Source organism: Trachypithecus francoisi, unplaced genomic scaffold (assembly GCF_009764315.1).
Source record: "Trachypithecus francoisi isolate TF-2019V2 unplaced genomic scaffold, Tfra_2.0 Lachesis_group16, whole genome shotgun sequence".
Taxonomy (NCBI): Eukaryota; Metazoa; Chordata; class Mammalia; order Primates; family Cercopithecidae; genus Trachypithecus; species Trachypithecus francoisi.
Genome location: NW_022681461.1, coordinates 36,378,152 through 36,397,985, shown reverse-complemented (window position 1 = coordinate 36,397,985; position 19,834 = coordinate 36,378,152). Strand labels below are relative to the sequence as shown.

The following is a 19,834-nucleotide window of genomic DNA, read 5'->3' as shown; positions in this document are numbered from 1 at the left end:
CAAGCATGGTGGCATGCCTGCAGTCCCAGCCACTCAGGAGGCTGAGGCAGGAGGATTTCCTGAGCCCAAGAGTTCAAGGCTGCAGTGAGCTATGATTTTGCCACTGCACTCCAGTCTGGGAAACAGACTGAGATTCTGTCTTTAAGGGGAGGGGGGGAGGCCTGAAAAGCTGTTTGTTTTGAAGAAAAATGATGGAATGATGGGACTAGTTATCTTGACTGTCAAACTTAAGAATTTCAAGTTTTTACGGTTTGCAACTGGAAACCATTTTAGTTTGCAATTACAAACCATTTTAAATATGGAGGATAACTTGTTAAGAATGTTACATTTGATTAGCCAAACATGGTGGAGGCAGGTGGAGGTTGCGGTAAACCAAGATCACGCCACTGCACTACAGCCTGGGCGACAGAGCAAGACTGAGTCTCAAAAAAAAAAAAAAAAAAATTGAAATTCAAGGACCTGGCGGCAATGAGAACAGAGATAACAACTTTCTTGTCTTAGGTAAAGGGAACAATCTCAAAAATGTAAAACACAGGCATTCACTACTGAAAGAGCTACACTCACTACAGAAAAGATAAAATGACGCAGACCACATTGTCATTCTAAAAGTCCTCCCATTAGCCCCCGGAGATGTGCCCAGCTAAAGCGGAAAGAAGAACCTTTGCATGACTAACAGCTAGGGCAGCTAACATTTAAGTACTTAACATGAACATCAAGAGGTTAACAAACTTACTCAAAATTAGCTTCGAAAAGAGAAAGCCTAGGAGTTACTGAGGTTTTGCTAAGAACTTAAGTGGCAGAAAGGTGTAGAGAGCTTTGGGTGCTTAAGTCCTGCTTCCACCCTGCTGTAGATGAAAACACCAAAAGTATAATATTAATAAAAAGAATTCGGCCAGGCACGGTGGCTCACGCCTGTAATCCCAGCACTTTGGGAGGCTGAGGCGGGTGGATCACAAGGTCAGGAGATCGAGACCATCCTGGCTAACACAGTGAAACCCCATCTCTACTAAAAATACAAAAAATTAGCCGGGAGTGCCAGCGGGCGCCTGTAGTCCCACCTACTCGGGAGGCTGAGGCAGCAGAATGCCATGAACCCGGAAGGTGGAGCTTGCAGTGAGCCGAGATCACTGCACTCCAGCCTGGAAGACAGCGAGACTCCGTCTCAAAAAAAAAAAGTATTCTTCCCAGATAGCTGCCTAAATTGACCAAAGTCCAAAGGAAATCAACAACAGCAATACAGATTAGACAACTGACTACAGATTCCTCCCTCTTTGTTAGGAAGTGAAAATCCATTGTTTCCTTACTTGGGGGTAGGGGGTGAAAATACAGAAGGGTGAGGAATCCTGGAAAAGTTACAAGACAATAAAAACTTCAGGGTAAACCTAAGCGCTATAGGAATTCTTGGGGAAAAGTTAAGACTAAAAATGGGCCCAGTAGGAGAAGGCTTTAAAAAGTGGGTTTGAGGCCAGGCACGGGGGCTCACACCTGTAATCCCAGCACTTTGGGAAGCCGAGGCGGGTGGATCATGAGGTCAGGAGTTTGAGACTAGCCTGGCCAAGATGGTGAAACCCTATCTCTACTAAAAACACAAAAATTACCCAGGCGTGGTGGCATGCACCTGTAATCCCAGCTACTCGGGAGGCAGAGACACGAGAATCGTTTAAACCCAGGAGGCAGAGGCTGCAGTGACAGTGAGCTAAGATAGCGCCACTGCATTCCAGTCTGGGCCAACAAAAGCGAAACTCCATCTTAAAAAAAAAAAAAAAAAGTGGGTTTGAGACGGGCCTTGAAGATAAATGGGACTTGAGCCAAAGAAAGATGTGTTGAGGCCAGGCACGGTGGCTCACGCCTGTAATCATAGCACGTTGGGAGGTCAAGAGATTAAGACCATCCTGGCCAACATGGTGGAAACCCCGTCTCTACTAAAAATACAAAAAATTTGCTGGGCGTGGTGGCATGCACCTGCAGTCCTGGCTACTGGGGAGGCTGAGGTGTGGGGAAAAGAAAGAGAGATCAGCCTGTTACTGTGTCTATATAGAAAGAAGTAGACATAAGAGACTCCATTTGGTTCTGTATTTGAGATGCTGTTAATCTGTGACCCTACCCCCAACCTTGTCCTTGCAAGAGACATGTGCTGTGGTGACTCAAGGCTTAATGGATATTGGGCTGTGCAGGATGTGTCTTTGTTAAACAAGTACCTGAAGGCAGCTTGCTGGTTAAAAATCATGCCCGTCCCTGGGCAATGGAACATCTCGGTGTAAAATCCCATTGTGTGCTTTGTTTACTGAGCAAGGAGAAAACCGCCTTTAGGAATAAGGTGGGACTTGCTGGAGCAATGCTGCTAAACGGTTTATGGAGCGTTTGCATATGTATATCAAGGTACAGCATTTTCCTTTAAACTTACTCATGTTACAGGGATTTTTGTTCATATGTCTTACTGCTGATTTCCTCCCTACAATGATCCTATTGTCCAGCCACTGCCTTATCTTTTTGATGGTAATGATAATTATCAATAAATACTAAGGGAACTCAGAGACCGGTGCCGGCCTGGGTCCTCTGTCAGCTGAGCGCCGGTCCCCTGGGCCCCGCTTTTCTTTCTCTATACTTTGTTTCTGTGTCTTATTTCTTTTCTCAAGTCTCTCGTTCCACCTAACGAGAAACACCCACAAGTGTGGAGGGGCAGGCCACCCCTTCACTGAGGCAGGAATTGCTTGAACCCAACAGGCAGAGGTGGCAGTGAGCCAAGATCGTGCCACTGCACTCCAGACTGGCGACAGCGCGAGACTCTATTTCAAAAAAGCAAAGAAAGATGGGTTGAGCTGGGCATGGTGGCATGCACCTGCAATTCCTGTAGTTCCAATTACCCAAAAGGCTAAGGCGGGAGACTACCCTGAGCCCAGGAGCTCAAGGCTTCAGTGAGCTATGATGGCACACTACACTCTAGTCCAGGAGACAGAGTGAGGCCTCCCATCTCTAAAAAGAAAAAAGAGAAAGGTGTGTTATCCTTCTTTGGGATATAGGGAACACACAAAAATAATTTTTAATTGTTCATGTATCAAAAGTAACAATGGTTCTCAACCAGGGGTGATTTTGTATCCTTGGGGACATTGGCAATGCCTGGAGACATTTTTGTCACAAAAGGAAGAGTGCAAGTTGCATCTAATGGGTAGAAGCCAGATATGCTGTTAAACACAGGAAAGTCACCACAACAAGCAACTGCCAAGCACCAAAACATCAGTAGTGCAACTGTTTAAAAACCATTTGCACAGTGGCTCACGCCTGTAATCCCAACACTTCGGGAGGCCGAGGCAGGCAGATCGCCTGAGGTCAGGAGTTCGAGACCGGCCTGAACCAAACATGGAGAAACGCTGTCTCTACTAAAAATACAAAATTAGCCGGGTGTGTGGCCCATGTCTGTAATCCCAGCTACTCCAGAGGCTGAGGCAGGAGAACTGCTTGAACCTGAGAGGTAGAGGTTGCGAAGAGCCGAGCTTGTGCCATTGCACTCCAGCCTGGGCAACAAGAGCAAAACTCCATCTCAAAAAAAAAAAAAAAAAACACCATTTGCTAGTGCCTAGAGAAATTCTAGCATAAGTTCAACAATAGACATGTATAATAATGTTCATTACTGCATTTTTGTAACAGTTAAAAACTGAAAACTCAAAAGTCAATCTACAAGAGAATAAGTAAATGAATCACAGTATGTTCACCTGATGGAACTACACAGCAGTGAAAATTAACAAATCATAGCTACTCCCAGAAATATGTATGAATCACCAAACGCAGTGGCTCACGCCTGTAATCCCAACACTTTGGGAGGCCAGGCAGGCTGATTACTTGAGGTCAGGAGTTCGAGATCAGCCTGGCCAACATGATGAAACCCCATCTCTACTAAAAATACAAAAATTAGCTGGGTGTAGTGGCGCATGCCTGCAATCCCAGCTACTCCGGACACTGAGACAGGAGAATTGCTTGAGTCTGGGAGACAGAGGTTGCAGTAAGCCGAGACCGTGCCACTGCACTTGCACTCCGGCCTGGGCAACAGAGCGAGACTCCATCTCAAAAAAAGAAAATAAATATGGACGAATCTCAAAAAGTCTTGAACTAACCAAAGTGTAAGTCCATTTTCACGAATCTAAAAAATAAAATTTAATCTACTCTTTTTTTTTTTTTTTTGAGACGGAGTCTGGCTCTGTCGCCCAGGCTGGAGTACAGTGGCCGGATCTCAGCTCACTGCAAGCTCCGCCTCCCGGGTTTACACCATTCTCCTGCCTCAGCCTCCAGAGTAGCTGGGACTACAGGCACCCGCCACTTCGCCCGGCTAGTTTTTTGTATTTTTTAGTAGAAACGGGGTTTCAACCGTGTTAGCCAGGATGGTCTCGATATCCTGACCTAGTGATCCGCCCGTCTCGGCCTCCCAAAGTGCTGGGATTACAGGCTTGAGCCACCGCACCTGGCCAATTTAATCTACTCTTTAAGGATAAATGCATAAAAAACAAATCCATTTTTGTAAAGCAAGGGCATATGGAACACAAAAATCAGGACACAATTGCCAAGGAGAGAAGGTGGATGAGGTAGAAGAGAAACACACAGTGTTATCTGGGTGAATTCATAGAACTATATTATGTCTTTTGTATGCTCCAAGTTCATATAAAACCTTTTTTAAAGATGAAACAATCAATATAGGTAACATATTTCTATAAATATCAGCAAGAAAATGTTTTAATTCTATGTTAAAACTATTTTTTTTTTTTTAAACAGTTTCACTCTGTCACCCAGGCTGGAGTGCAGTGGCACAGTCTCAGCTCACTGCAATCTCCCCCTCCCAGGTTCAAGTGATTCTCCTGCCTCAGCCTCCCAAGTAGCTGGGATTACAGGTGTGTGCCACCACACCTGGCTAATTTTTGTATTTTTAGTAGAGACAGGGTCTCGCCATGTTGCCCAGCCTGGTCTCAAACTTCTGGGCTCAAGCGATCCGCCCACCTCAGCCTCCCAAAGTACTGGGATTACAGGCATGAGCCACTGCGCCCGTCCTAAAACTATTCTTTAAGAAATCCTTCTGTATGTCAAGCAGTTACTCTAAGTTTTTTAATTTGACAATTCCATATGTTTGTTTATTACCTAAAGGAAGACAAACCTGCATGCCCAGTGAAGGACTATGAACCCCAACAGAGGACTGTAAACTGTTTTTTCATTGTATTTTGTTACATTACTTTAATGTAAATGTCTAGAGTGGCCAGGCACGGTGGCTCACACCTATAATCCCAGCACTTTGGGAAGCGGAGACAGGTGGATCACTTGAGGTCAGGAGTTCGAAACCAGCCTGACCAATATGGTGAAACCCCGTCTCTACTCAAAGTCCAAAAATTAACCAGATGTAGTGGCATGCGCCTACAGTCCCAGCTACTCAGGAGGCGAGACAGGAGAACTGCTTGAACTCAGGAGGCAGAGTTTGCAGTGAGCCAAGATTGTGCCACTGCACTCCAGCCTGGGCACCAGAGCGAGACTCCGTCTCAAAAATAAACAAATAAATAATAAAAATAAATAAAACAAATGCCTAGGGTTTGGTTATGCATTTGTATCCAAGCCCTTAAAAAGGAAATAACTTGCCTACGTCTCTTCCCTCAATCTTACTCTATTACACAACCAGTAACACATCTACGAATACCTATACATTTTCTTTTTTTTTTTTTGAGACAGAGCCTCACTCTGTCACCCAGGCTGGAGTGCGATGGTGCAGTCTTGGCTCACTGCAACCTCCGTCTTCCAGGTTCAAGCAATTCTCCTGTCTCAGCAAACTGAGTAGCTGGGATTATAAGCATGCGCTACGACACCCAGCTAATTTTTGTTTTAGTCGAAACAAGATTTCACCATGTTGACCAGGCTGGTCTCGAACTCCTGGCCTAAGTGATCCACCCATCTCAGCCTCCCAAAGTGCTGGGATTACAGGCATGAGCAACCACGCCTGGCCTATGAATACCTATACAGATAAAACTAACAGATTAAATGGACAATCAAGTGTAGCTCATTTGGTAAAATACCTTTAACTTTTAAATAATCATAAACTATAATATCGATGACGACATTGACATTAAATAAACAGTAATTTGTCTAAAGTATCTGTTTTTTTTAAAATGGTAATTTATGGTAGCATTTGCACACTGTGGCTGGGCACAGCCTGTAATTCCAGCACAATGGGAGGCTGAGGCAGGAGGATCCCTTAAGCTCAGGAGTTCGAGACAAGGCTGGGCAATATAGGGAGACTCTGTCTCTCCAAAAAAATTAAAAAATTAGCCAGCCGTGGTAGTGTGCACCTGTAATCCCAGTTACTTAGGAGGCTGAGGCAGGAGGATCACTGGAGTCTGGGAGATTGAGGCTGCAGTGTGGCATGATCTCAACACTCCACTCTAGCCTGAGTGACAGAGTGAGACCTTGTCAAAAGAAAAAGAAAAAGAAAAAGAAAAGCCAGGCACTGTGGCTTACACCTGTAATCCTAGTACTTTGGGAGGCCGAGGTGGGTGGATCACCTGCAGCCAAGAGTTTGGGACCAGCCTGGCCAACATGGCGAAATCTTTCTCTACTAAAAATGCAAAATTTAGCCAGGCATGGGGGGGTGGCACGCACCTAGAATCCCAGCTACTCAGGAGGCTGAAGCAGGAGAACTGCTTGAACCCAGGGGGCAGAGGTTGTAGTGAGCTGAGATGGCGCCACTTCACTCCAGCATAGGTAAAGAATGAAACTCCGTCTCAAAAAAGAAAAAGAAAAAAATTGAAAGAAAATAATTTGTGCCAGGTGCAGTGGCTCACGCCTGTAATCCCAGCACTTTGGGAGGCTGAGGCAGGCAGATCACGAGGTCATTAGATCGAGATCATCCTGGCTAACAGATGCAGTAGAAACCCGGTCTCTACTAAAAATACAAAAAAAAAAATTAGCCAGGCATGGTGGCGGGTGCCTGTAGTCCCAGCTACTCGGGAGGCTGAGGCAGGAGAATGGCGAGAATCTGGGAGGCAGAGCTTGCAGTGAGCCGAGATCGTGCCACTGCACTCCAGCCTGGGCGACAGAGTGAGACTCTGTCTCAAAAAAAAAAAAAGAAAATTATTTGTACATTATGCACCCTACCAATATCTTTTGATATGGTAGCAAATCTCGACATAAATATGCCATTAATGGTAGTGGGGGAGGAGACAAGAAAATTTACAAACAATAATTCTAAATAAGAAATCTCGGCCGGGCGCGGTGGCTCAAGCCTGTAATCCCAGCACTTTGGGAGGCCGAGACGGGCAGATGACGAGGTCAGGAGATGGAGACCATCCTGGCTGACACGGTGAAACCTCGTCTCTACTAAAAAAAATACAAAAACTAGCCGGGCGAGGTGGCGGGCACCTGTAGTCCCAGCTACTCGGGAGGCTGAGGCAGGAGAATGGCGTAAACCCGGGAGGCGGAGCTTGCAGTGAGCTGAGATCTGGCCACTGCACTCCAGCCCCAGCGACAGAGCGAGACTCCGCCTCAAAAAAAAAAAAAAAAGAAAGAAATCTGTGGCCGGGCACGGTGGCTCATGCCTGTAATCCCAGCACTTTGGGAGGCCGAGGCAGGTGGATCACGAGCTCAGGAGATCGAGCCCATCCTGGCTAACACGGTGAAACCCCGTCTCTGCTAAAAATACAAAAAATTAGTCGGGCATGGTGGGGGGCACCTGTAGTCCCAGCTACCCGGGAGGCTGAGGCAGGAGAATGGCGTGAACCCAGGAGGCGGAGCTTGCAGTGAGCCGAGATTGTGCCACTGCACTCCAGTCTGGGCGAGTCTCTGTCGCAAAAGAAAAAAAAAAAAGTTACAAAGATTGTTAAAATCACTTTTTAAAACTTGCAAACCTGGCCGGGCGCGGTGGCTCAAGCCTGTAATCCCAGCACTTTGGGAGGCCGAGACGGGCGGATCACGAACGAGGTCAGGAGATCGTGACCATCCTGGCTAACACGGTGAAACCCCATCTCTACTAAAAATACAAAAACTAGCCGGGCGAAGTGGCGGGCGCCTGTAGTCCCAGCTACTCGGGAGGCTGAGGCAGGAGAATGGCGGGAACCCGGGAGGTGGAGCTTGCAGTGAGCTGAGATCCGGCCACTGCACTCCAGTCCGGGCGACAGAGCGAGACTCCGCCTCAAAAAAAAAAAAAAAAAAAAAAAAACCTTGCAAACCTAACACTGTATCTGATATGAGATGTGATCCTTATGAAAAGTTAAAAAAAGAAAAATTCTGAACAGTTGTCAGTAAATTTGTGCTTAAAAAAACTAAATTAATTCTCAATTCTAGAAAAATTACAAAACTACGCTAAAATTTGGGTCCAGATAGGACCAAATATCTACGTCATCAATGCCAACAAATATTTCTGCTTGAATAGATAAAGAGACTGTTCTGGCTGGGCAAAGTGGCTCATGCCTATAATCCCAGCACTCTGGGAGGCCAAGGTGGGTGGAACACCTAAGCTCAGAAGTTCAAGACCAGCCTGGCCAGCTGGGAACAGTGGCTCACGCCTGTAATCCCAGCACTTTGGGAGGCCGAGACGGGCGGATCACTTGAGGTCGGGAGTTCAAGACCAGCCTGACCAACATGGAGAAACCCCAGCTCTACTAAAAATACAAAATTAATCAGGCGTGGTGGCACATGCCTGTAATCCCAGCTACTTGGGAGGATGAGGCAGGAGAATCGCTTGAACCCGGGAGGCGGAGGTTGTGTTGAGCCGAGATCGTGCCATTGCACTCCAGCCTGGGCAACAAGAGCGAGACTCCGTCTCAAAAAAAGACAAACCAGTCTAGTCAACATGGTGAAACCCCGTCTCTACTAAAATACAAAAATTAGCCAGGCGTGGTGGCAGGCACCTGTAATCCCAGCAACTTGAGAGACAGAGGCAGAATTGCTTGACCAGGAGGTTGATGTTACAGTGAGCCGAGATCGCGCCACTGCACTCCAGCCTGGGCAACAGAGTAAAACTCTGTATCAAAAAAAGAAAAAAGAAAAACAGACTGTTCTCCTACAAATATTAATTTAGAAACCTAACTCATTCACTTTCTAAATCCTTATTTTTATGTAACTGAATTGATAAAGACAGAAAGCAGCCAAACAAAGCCATTCCAACAGTTTCCAAAATTTGCATTCCACAGGATTGTGAGTTCACACTAAAAGCCTGCTGGGCTTGCACTGTCTCCCTCGTGGTGGCTGAAATGGGGAGAGGCTTCCCAACACCTGCAAAAGCTACCTGAGTCTCCCAGGTAAGTCACAACCCCTTGGGCCTGCTGTGGCTTCCTGGCAACTACCACCCAGGTCACCCACTGAGGCCCTCCAGCACTTAGCCTGGGCAGCAAGCCTCCCACCAACTAGCAGACTGCACTGCCTCTGCACCCACCTGTTGCCTGGACCATTGCTTTCCAGCAATTCTATATTGTGACTTTTATGAGATTATCCAGTCTCTTTAGTCCCATCAGAAGGACTCATGGGAGGCCACATAAACTACTCATTCTTAGTTTAAAACATAAAAACTAAGCCTTAAAATTGAAATACTGGCCGGGCGCGGTGACTCACGCCTGTAATCCCAGCACTTTGGGAGGCCAAGGTGAGTGGATCACCTGAGGTCGGGAGTTCAAGACCAGGCCTGACCAACATGGAGAAATCCCGTCTCTAGTAAAAACACAAAATTAGCTGGCCGTGATGGCACATGCCTGTAATCCCAGCTACTCAGAAGGTTGAGGCAGGAAATCTCTTGAACCCAGGAGGCAGAGGTTATGGCAATGAACTCCAGCTTGGGCCACAGAGCGAGACTCTGTCTCAAAAAATAAATAAATAAATAAATAAAATTGAAATACTTAGAAAACATAATTCAAGACAATTTAATATGCAAACTTTCCAATTATTCCTAAAGATTCACAATCAGGCCAGGTGCAGTGGTTCACGCCTGTAATCCTAGCACTTTGGGAGGGGGAGGCCGAGGCAAGAGGATCACCTGAGCTCAGGAGTTTGAGACCAGCCTGGGCAACATGGAGAGACCTCATCTCTTAAAAAGGAAAAAAAAGGCCGGGCGCGGTGGCTCAAGCCTGTAATCCCAGCACTTTGGGAGGCCAAGACAGGCGGATCACGAGGTCAGGAGATCGAGACCATCCTGGCTAACACGGTGAAACCCCGTCTCTACTAAAAAATACAAAAAACTAGCCGGGCGAGGTGGCGGGCGCCTGTAGTCCCAGCTGCTCGGGAGGCTGAGGCAGGAGAATGGCGGGAACCCGGGAGGTGGAGCTTGCAGTGAGCTGAGATCCGGCCACTGCACTCCAGCCTGGGCGACAGAGCGAGACTCCGTCTCAAAAAAAAAAGAAAGTTAAATAGATGGTCAGGCACAGCAGCTCACGCCTATAATCCCAGCACTTTTGAAGGCCGAGGCAGACAGGTCATCTGAGGTCAGGAGTTCAAGACCAGCCTGGACAACATGGCAAAACCCCGTTTCTACTAAAACCGGCAAAACCTCATCTCTACTAAAAATACAAAAATTAGCAAGGCATGGTGGCAGGCACCTGTAGTCCCAGCTACTCAGGAGGTTGAGGCAGAAAAATCGCTTGAACCCGGGAGGCAGAGGTTGCAGTGAGCCGAGATCATGCCATTGCACTCCAGCCTGGGTAACAGGGCAAGACACTGTCTCAAAAAAAAAAAAAAAAAAAAAGGCAAAAAAGAAAGAAAGTTAAATAAACTACCCACCTACCCGCAAAAAAAAAAAAAAACTTCAGTTCACCCATTCAAAGGGATGCCTGCGACCATTCAAAGTATCTGATGGACTCTCAGAACAGAACAGAATCAACAATATACTAATGATCAGACAAAGCATGTCCTCGGGACTGGAATTTAAACAAACATCTGTTACAAAAATGAATGAAAAGATGGAGGAAAAAAGGGAGCCAAATGAAGGAATGTATCTGCTTCTTTAACCTTGCTCAACAACAGAAAGTGGAGTGACAGAGAAGAATGTTCTGATAAGCAGAGGTGAATGCTCAAGGGTGAGGGAAGCCCAGCAGGTTAAAAAAAAAAACACACACACACACACAAACAAACATCCTGTTCAACACTACCCATCAGCTGGGGCCTACCTGTCACCAAACAATGTGTGATCATTTATGTGCTTTCCCAGGGACCAAGACTTTCTAGAAAGAGCCCTAATGAGCAGACACAGCACTTCGGATCCAGGTTCTAGTTCTTCCTGCCAGTTTAATTAGGGAATGACACTGAAGACATTAGTCTTCCAATGCCTCACACTCTCAGTCAACTGGAAAAGTTCTTATTTCTAAATGTGCAATGCTAAAAGTGGGAGCAGGACTATGAACCCCCATAAAATGTCCCACAAAGAGACCCTCACCAAAGGCGGCCAACTGTCCTAACTCTGACATTTCTAATTTCAAAAGTTTCCCATTCTTTCCCAGTAAACAGCAAATCAATACTTAAAATGATAGCTTTTTGTATGATTATCATATATAAGTTGAGCATCTCCAATCCAAAAATCTGAAATACTCCAAAATCTGAAAGTTTTGAGGGCAAATATGACACTCAAAGTAAATGCTCATTTCAGATTTCAAATTCTCAGATTACAGATGCTCAACTGTAAATATAATGCAAATATTCCCAAATCTGGAAAAAATCCAAAATTCACGTATTTCAGATAAGGAATACTCAACCTACAGAATATATTTTCATATATTTTAAAATATTTACTTTGCCAGACACAGTGGCTCATGCCTATAATCCCAGCACTTTGGGAGGCTGAGGTGGGCGGATTACCGAGGTCAGGAGTTCGTGACCAGTCTGGCCAACATGGTGAAACCCCGTCTCTACTAAAAGTACAAAAATTAGCCTGGTGTGGTGGTGCACCCCTGTAGTACCAGCTACTCGGGAGACTGAGTCAGGGGAATAGCTTGAACCCAGGAGGTGAAGGTTGCAGTGAGCCAAGATCATGCCACTGCACTCCAGCCTCAGTGACAGAGCAAGACTCCATCCCCCCAAAAAAAAAAGAAAAAGAAAACAGAGTACAGCACAGGTGGTAAAGTTTTGTGAAACTTTTGTTTCAATTTTATATATTTGTGTGTGTTGGGTCATGATGGGTAAGATGTATTTCCCAATGTGTGTCCTGGTTTTACAGGTTCCTTCTATTTTTGCATATATGTAAAAGTCATTAATTTGTGCAACAAATGTTTGTTGAGCACCTATACTATAGTGCTGGTAAGGCAACAGTGTGCTATACAGAATAGAAGGGAATAAAAATACTTAGTCTCTCCCCTTGTAGAATCTTTACAGGGTAGAAACAATCAATCACATAAATATACGATTATAAACCACTAAGTGTTAGGGAAAAATATAGGGAATTAAGATAGATCATCATTAGGGAAGCTGATTTAATCGGAGAAGAGAAATGAGTAAACAAGTCAGGTTTCTCTGAAGAAGTACTTTCAAGTAGAGATCAGAAAGATGTATGAAAAGGGGGAAAATGAGAGGAGAAATCAGTCAGGCAAAAAACGGCACATTCAGAAAGTTGTATACAGTTTGAAGAAAAGAAAAGCCAGTAGGTAGAGAGAAAATGAAGAACCATCTAGATAAGACTTGGGTGGAGCTTGGGGTAGAAAGAGATATGGCAGGAATTTTAAATATCCTGAGGCCTATGAGAATAATCCAATAGGCATTTTAAAGATCAGGCTGAAAAGAGATTGAAGGGAGGCTGGGAGTGTATGGCAGGATAACAGCATTATTCCTGAAGCAAAAGTGACAAGGTGTAAGTGATACTTTGGATGTGAGGGCTGAGGAACCATGAAGTGTTGGATAACTCATAATGAAATGAGTGAGCAATGAAATGAGATGAGATGCATGAGAAATCCCAGAGAAGCAGAGCTGAGAGGAAAGATCAGAGTTCCAATTGTTACAGTTAACAAGTAGAGATGCCAAATTAATACTGGATGGAGATATAAAAAAAGAAGTCATTAGCACAAAGGCTTTGATGACTCATCATTCTGCTCCTTAAACATCCATCCATAGTAATATACAATATAAAACCAGAAGAATTCAGAATAAATTTGAGACTTTATGCAGTAGCAGCTCATAAATACCATAGTAGCTGAAATACCACGTGTATCTGAACAGTATACAGTGCAACAGTATAACTAAACATTCGCACTCTTAAAATCATAGGGAATTCTAGCCTATTGTGTTCACTGCTGTCCACATCTGACACAGTGTATGGCACACAGTACAAGTTAATCTACTGAAGAATTGTATCCACTACTATGCAGAATAAACCACTCATCAAAAATAAAACAAACACCATCCTGGCTAATACGGTGAAACCCCATCTCTACTAAAAGAATACAAAAAACTAGCCGGGCAAGGTGGCGGGCGCCTGTAGTCCCAGCTACTCCGGAGGCTGAGGCAGGAGAATGGCGTGAACCCGAGAGGCGGAGCTTGCAGTGAGCTGAGATCTGGCCACTGCACTCCAGCCTGGGCGGCAGAGTGAGACTCCGTCTCTAAATAAATAAATAAATAAAACAGTGCAAATGATGAGCAATGGTGCAAGGGGAATCTGCACTATGAAACATACAAATGAACCAATTAGGACATTTTTCAAAGAAAAAGGGAAAAGAGTTATTTAGCACTTAGTGCTCATACCCTAATAGTCTATATTCTGTTCTATGCTACATATATCTAATGCTATATTCTGTTCTCTAAGAATCAGCTGAATTTCAGCATCAGAAATTCCAACTGGGCAGCCTATTGTAAGTACTCCTATCATTCTCTAGCAGTCTCCGAGTAATACGAGAAATAGCTAAAATGTAATAAAAGCTTGATGCTGAAACTATAACAAAATCTCATCCAAGTTATTAAAACAAAACAAAAACTGTTAAAAGTGCATTCTGGCCAAGAGCAGTGGCTCATGCCTGTAATCCCAGTACTTTGGGAGGCCGAGGCGGGTGGATCACCTGAGATCGGGAGTTCGAGACCAGCCTGACCAACATGGAAAAACTCCCGTCTCTACTAAAAATAAAAAATTAGCCAGGCATGATGGCACATGCCTGTAAGCCCAGCTACTCAGGAGGCTGAGGCAGGAGAACTGCTTGAAACTGGGAGGCGAGCCAAGATCGCTACATTTACACTCCAGCCTGGGCAACAAGAGGGAAACTCCACATCAAAAAAAAAAAAAAGTGAATTCTCCAATGTGAAAATGGCAATAACTGACTATTTTTCTTTTTCCTCTATCTTCTCCTGTTTCCCAGCTTTTCTAACAAACATGAATTTTTATTCACTTACTTTCCCTGTTCACAATGGTAACACTGATTCATAGGAGAAAATTTAGAAAATGCTCATAAACACGAAGGAAACAAATTACTCACAATTCCATCACCCAGAAGTTACTAACTACTGTCAATATTTTTGTGGGAACCTTTCTCTAAGCATGCATGAAGGTAGGGAGGGAAGAGAGATACACAAGTAATGGCATGATTACTTAAGACTATGAAGGAGACTACAGAATGCTGCTATGGCCAGTGTGCAGGACTGAGGGATGACTAACTTGAAGAAGTTGACAACTGAGCTGAGCTTCCTGAAGAGTGAGATGGAATCAACCAAAGAAGTGCAACTGGGGTAGTGGTCCAGGCATAGGGAACAACAGCCATGGACAGAGTACCAAGCCCATTCAGGGAACTAGGAAGAAAGATGAGTTTGGTAGGAAGGAGACTGGCTGGGCAAAGTCACACACAGAGCTGATAATTAGGAGCTGTTCCCTAGAGAAAGCAGCCTTGAAGCAGGAGCAGCAGGGATAGGCTTGCTTAAAGGAATTATTCTGACTGTTAGTATGGGGAAAGGATTAGGCCCAGCAAGTGTGGATTTAGAAGGCCGTAACCCCCCAAGGGTAAGGAGGATGAGGAAGTAAAGAATCTTTAGGGGGTGGGGGAGTGAAAAAGACAATGACCTGGCCGGGTGTGGTGGCTCATGCCTGTAATCCCCCAGTACTTTGGAAGGCTGAGGCAGGTGGATCACCTGAGGTCAGGAATTCGAGAGCAGCCTGGCCAACATGGTGAAACCCTGTCTCTACTAAAAATACAAAAATCAGCTGGGCGTGGTGGCGGGCGCCTGTAATTCCAGCTACTTGGGAGGCTGAGGCAGGAGAATCGCTTGAACCCAGGAGGCGGAGGTTGCAGTGGGCAGAAATCACGCAAATGCACTCCAGTCTGGGCAACAAGAGCAAGACTCCAGCTTAAAAAACAAAAAAAAGACAATGGCCTAATATTTTAAATTTATGTTTTAGGCTCCACAAAATGGTATAGATTTGTAGGGATAAAAAACATACAGTGACTTAAATTATTATATACCTCCTAAGAAATTCGTATCAGAAATAGAGCTTACAGGCCAAGCACAGTGGCTCACACCTGTAATCCCAGAACTGTGGGAGGTCAAGGCAAGAGGATTACTTGAGCCCAGAATTTTGAGACTAGCCTGGGCAACACAGTGAGATCCCATCTCTACAAAGATAATTTTTTTAATTGAAAAAAAAAAAGAAGGAACAATGAAAACACATGGACACAGGGAGGGGAACATCACACACCGAGGCCTGTTGGGTGGTGGGGGCTGGGGGAGGGATAGCATTAGAAGAAATACCTAATGTAAATGATGAGTTGATGGGTGCAGCAAGCCAACATGGCACATGTATACCTATGTAACAAACCTGCATGTTGTGCACATGTACCCTAGAACTTAAAGTATAATAAAAAAATTAAAATGGCCGGGCATGATGGCTCACGCCTGTAATCCCAGCACTTTGGGAGGCGGAGGCGGGCGGATCATGAGGTCAGGAGATCGAGACCACCCTGGCCAACATGGTGAAACCCTATCTCTACTAAAAATACATAAAAATTAGTTGGGCGTGGAGGCACATGCCTGTAATCCCAGCTACTCCGGAGGCTGAGGAGGAGCATTGCCCCAGGGAGTTGGAGGTTGCAGGTTGCAGTGAGCCAAGATCACACCACTGCACTCCAGCCTGGGCGAAAGAGGGAGACTCCGTCTCAAAAAAAAAAAGAAAAAGAAAAAAGAAGGAGAGGTTGGGGGAGAAGCATTAAATATTAATATTCAACAATAGGGAACATAAATTTTTCAGTAGATACTGAGCTTAATCAAAGCACAGAATGTACATGTCTTATCACTATATCCCTAATAAATATAGAGCAAATAAGTGAATATCAAGGGAATAACCATGAGCAGTATAAAGACTGTGCTAACAGGAAGGGATGATCAGGCCAGGTGCAGTGGCTCACACCTGTAATCCTAGCACTTTGGGAGGCTGAGGCAGGCAGATTGCTTGAGCCCAGGAGTTTGAGACCAGCCTGGGTACCATGGCAAGACCAGAAAAATTAGCTAGGCATGATGGCATGCACCTGTAGTCCCACCTACTTGAGAGGCTGGGGCTGGAGGATTGCCAGAGCACAGGAGGCAAAGAGGTTGCAGTGAGCCGAAACAGTGCCACTGCTGCACTCCAGCCTGGGCATCAGAGTTAGACCCTGTCTCCAAAAAAAAAAAAAGAACAGGATGATCTTAATAATGACATCCAGAGGCCGGGGCAGTGGTTCCCGCCTGTAATCCCAGCACTTTGGGAGGCTGACGTGGGCAGATCATCTGAGGTCAGGAGTTCGAGACCAGCCTGACCAATGTGGTGAAACCCTGTCTCTACAAAAATACAAAAATTAGCCAGGCATGATGGTGGGTGCCTGTAATCCCAGCTACTGGGTAGGCTGAGGCAGGAGAATCACTGGAACCTGGGAGGTGGAGGTTGCAGTGAGCCGAGATCGCGCCATTGGCACAGAGTGAGACTCCATCTCAAAACAAAAAAGACATCCAGAAAAGGAAAACACAGCACTAGCCATAGGATAAAGCCTCACTTTAGAGAACTGAAGTTGGTAGTGGAGCAGGGAAAGGTCAACAGGACCCTTCAAGGATTGAAAGAGTATCCCCCAAGACTATCGCTCCTTATGCATGCAGTCATTCAACAGAAGATGTTTAACCCACCAATTTTATATAGATATATATATACACACACCCAAGAGTAAAGAAAACACATGTCCACACAAAAACTAGTTCACAAATATTCATAGTAGCATTATTCAGCCAAAAGTAGAGATAACACAAATGTCTATCAACTGATGAATAAACAAAATGTGATGTATCCATAATAGAATATTAGCCATTAAACGGAATGAAGTACTGATACAGGCTGCAACATGGATGAACTTTAAAAAACACTATGCCAAGTGAAAGAAGTCACTCACAAGACCAGATAGTGTATGATTCCACATATATAAAATGTCCAGAATAGCCAAATCTATTGAGACAGACAGCAGATTAGTGGTTGCCTAGGGATAGAAGGGGAGAGAATTGGAGGGAACTAGGCAATGACAGCTAATAGGAACATAGCTTCTTTTGGGGATGATAAACAAATTTTAAAAATTCATTGTGGTGATGGTTGCACAAGACTATTAATTTACTAAAAGTTATTTTTTATTTATTTATTTGTATTTTTACTTTTTTTGTTTGAGATGGAGTCTGTCACCCAGGCTGGAGGGCAGTGGCGCCATCTCGGCTCACTGCAACCTCCGCCTCTCGGGTTCAAGTGATTCTCCTATCTCATCTGGGATTTCAGGCGTCCGCCACAACGCCCGGCTAATTTTTGTATTTTTAGTAGAGACGGGATTTCGCCATTTTGGCCAGGCTGGTCTTGAACTCCTGACCTCAGGTGATCCACCCGCCTTGGCCTCCCAAAGTGTTGGGATTACAGGCACGAGCCACGGCGCCCGGCCTGATTTTCAACTTTAGAAAAGCAACTGACTAAAGTCTGTTGACAAAAAGAAGTAAGACTTCGGTTTAAATTGTACTGCATTACCAAGTTTGTAGGGTACAGTAAATGCTTACGTGAAAACTCTTCATAACACTGAAATTGGGAGAAAAAGGACCTAAAAACCTGAACAACCGTGTAATCCGTTCCAAAACAAACTATGGGAGGGCTGCGCGGAAGCCAGCAAGGTAAGAAAACAAGCGATAATCGCAAAGGAGAGGCGACTGCTTGCTAGCAAAAAATGGACCTTTAAAAATTAAAACCACTAGTTTTCAACCACAGCACTTCGAAATGAGAATATCAGTCACCGTTGCCATAGAAACAGTAAAGCCAAGTTGCCCGGAATTTAAACATTTTTTTAAATACCGCAAACTGAAATGGGTGAAAATAGGGCAAAGTTTAGTGTGAACCTAAGTGGCCGGAACCTACTAGTAACTTTCACCGGGATAAAGGTGACTCTGCTTTTCTAACCTACATTTCCGAACAGTGCTTTACAAATCACCTCTCGAGGTTAGTTCATCAAGTGCAAAATAAGTTTACCCTGTCTCTTCCGGAAAAAGGAACCTGACAAAACCCCTCCCGGAATCGCCCACAATCAGATCGAGTCAGCGCAGGCTTGCACCGCGCAGCGAAGAGGGAGCGGAGCATCGAGTCCACGCGGAAAGCATCTGAATCCCGCCTGCTGGCTTTACTGGCAGAGCACGCAGGAAAACCCCAAGCTCCAGCCTGCAGCCCCGGCCTGTCTGGCTCCCTCCTCCACGTCCCCACTGCACGCCACGTTCTGTGCCTGGCAGTCCGCGCGCCCTAATCCAACTCGCATTTATTAAGCACCCGCTGTCTACACCGCATCATGGTTCCTCCAGGCACTGCAAGAAGAAATGGCCCCATGCCGGGGAAAAGAAACACCAAAAGGACAGCCGCAAGGGCTGAAGACGACCCCGAATGACGGGCTGACTGCCTACAACGGGTGGTCCGGAGAAGAGCTCCCACCCTCACCCCGCGGGTCGTGACACTCCCAGGGAAGGGAGGGCCCCGAGGGGTGCACCAGGCCCAGCCTTCCTGGAGTCCGCCACGGGCGAACTGCGGGCGTTAAGAGGTCCGCATCCCCGGACCGCCCGAGCGCTCCTCCGCCCCAAGGAGGCGACCCCGACTCCGGATCCAGGGAAAACGGCGAGCGCGGGCACCGAACCTCGGTAAGGGTCGGAGCGGGCTGTCACCTGCCCCCGCATCCCTCCCCTGCGGCCGCGGCCGGCCGCTCCCTCCCCAGCATGACAGTCGCGGCAGTCACGGACGGAGCGTCTCTGCCCCGGCGTCGCCACTCGCCCGGACGCCCGCACCCCCGTGCCCCACGCGGAGGGGGGCAGTGCCGGGAAGACCTCTCCGGCCCCTCCCCCCGCCCCGGCCTCCGGACTCCGGAAAAACGGTTACCTGGCGCGCAGGCTGGGGCGAGAGCACGACCCGGTGGAGGAGGAAAAGAAGACAGTGGCCTCCGGCCCAGGGAGATTTGGGAAATTTGGAAGACTTGTTCCGCACTAGGTGACAGCTGTTCGCTGCGCACGCGCACAGGACCCCGGCCGCCCGATCACTGCGCCGCGCCTCACCCTCCCGTCGAGGCGGTGGGTGGGAGGCAGCGGCGAAGGCGCGCGCACCGGCGGCTCTCCCTGCGCGAGGGCGCGCGCGCCGTCACGTGACCGCTGGGCCCAGCACTTGGTGAATCACGTGAGCTTACAAACAGCTTAAAGGTGCCCGGCACGCTCTTGGTTTGGACTCTACTTCCGCGCTGTGGTTAACTTGGGCTTGCTGGTTTGCATCTTCTTGTCCTTTGGACACAGGCATATCCCATTCTTTCCGGAGGGGGAAGATACTCGCATAGAAGGAGAAAACAGGTGCACAGAACCTTGCCTGGAAGCGCCTGCTGGGGTCCCGCAGGGCTGGACCTGATGTAGTCCACGC

General features: G+C 46.3%; 1 protein-coding gene across 10 annotated transcripts in view; it reads right to left on the bottom strand.

Annotated features, from left to right (window-relative positions):
* KDM4C (lysine demethylase 4C) overlaps positions 1–19,540 on the bottom strand; it is a 412,099-nt gene extending 392,559 nt beyond the window's left edge. For 6 of the 10 annotated variants that reach the window (XR_004443469.1, XM_033237306.1, XM_033237308.1 and 3 more), the window contains exon 1: positions 19,310–19,438. The gene's annotated coding sequence lies outside the window, so the exon portion shown is untranslated. Of the gene's footprint in view, positions 1–19,309 lie in introns of all 10 variants that reach the window. The other 4 variants (XR_004443468.1, XR_004443467.1, XM_033237310.1 and 1 more) reach the window with 1 other exon arrangement.
* Between the last annotated feature and the right edge of the window lie 294 nt (positions 19,541–19,834).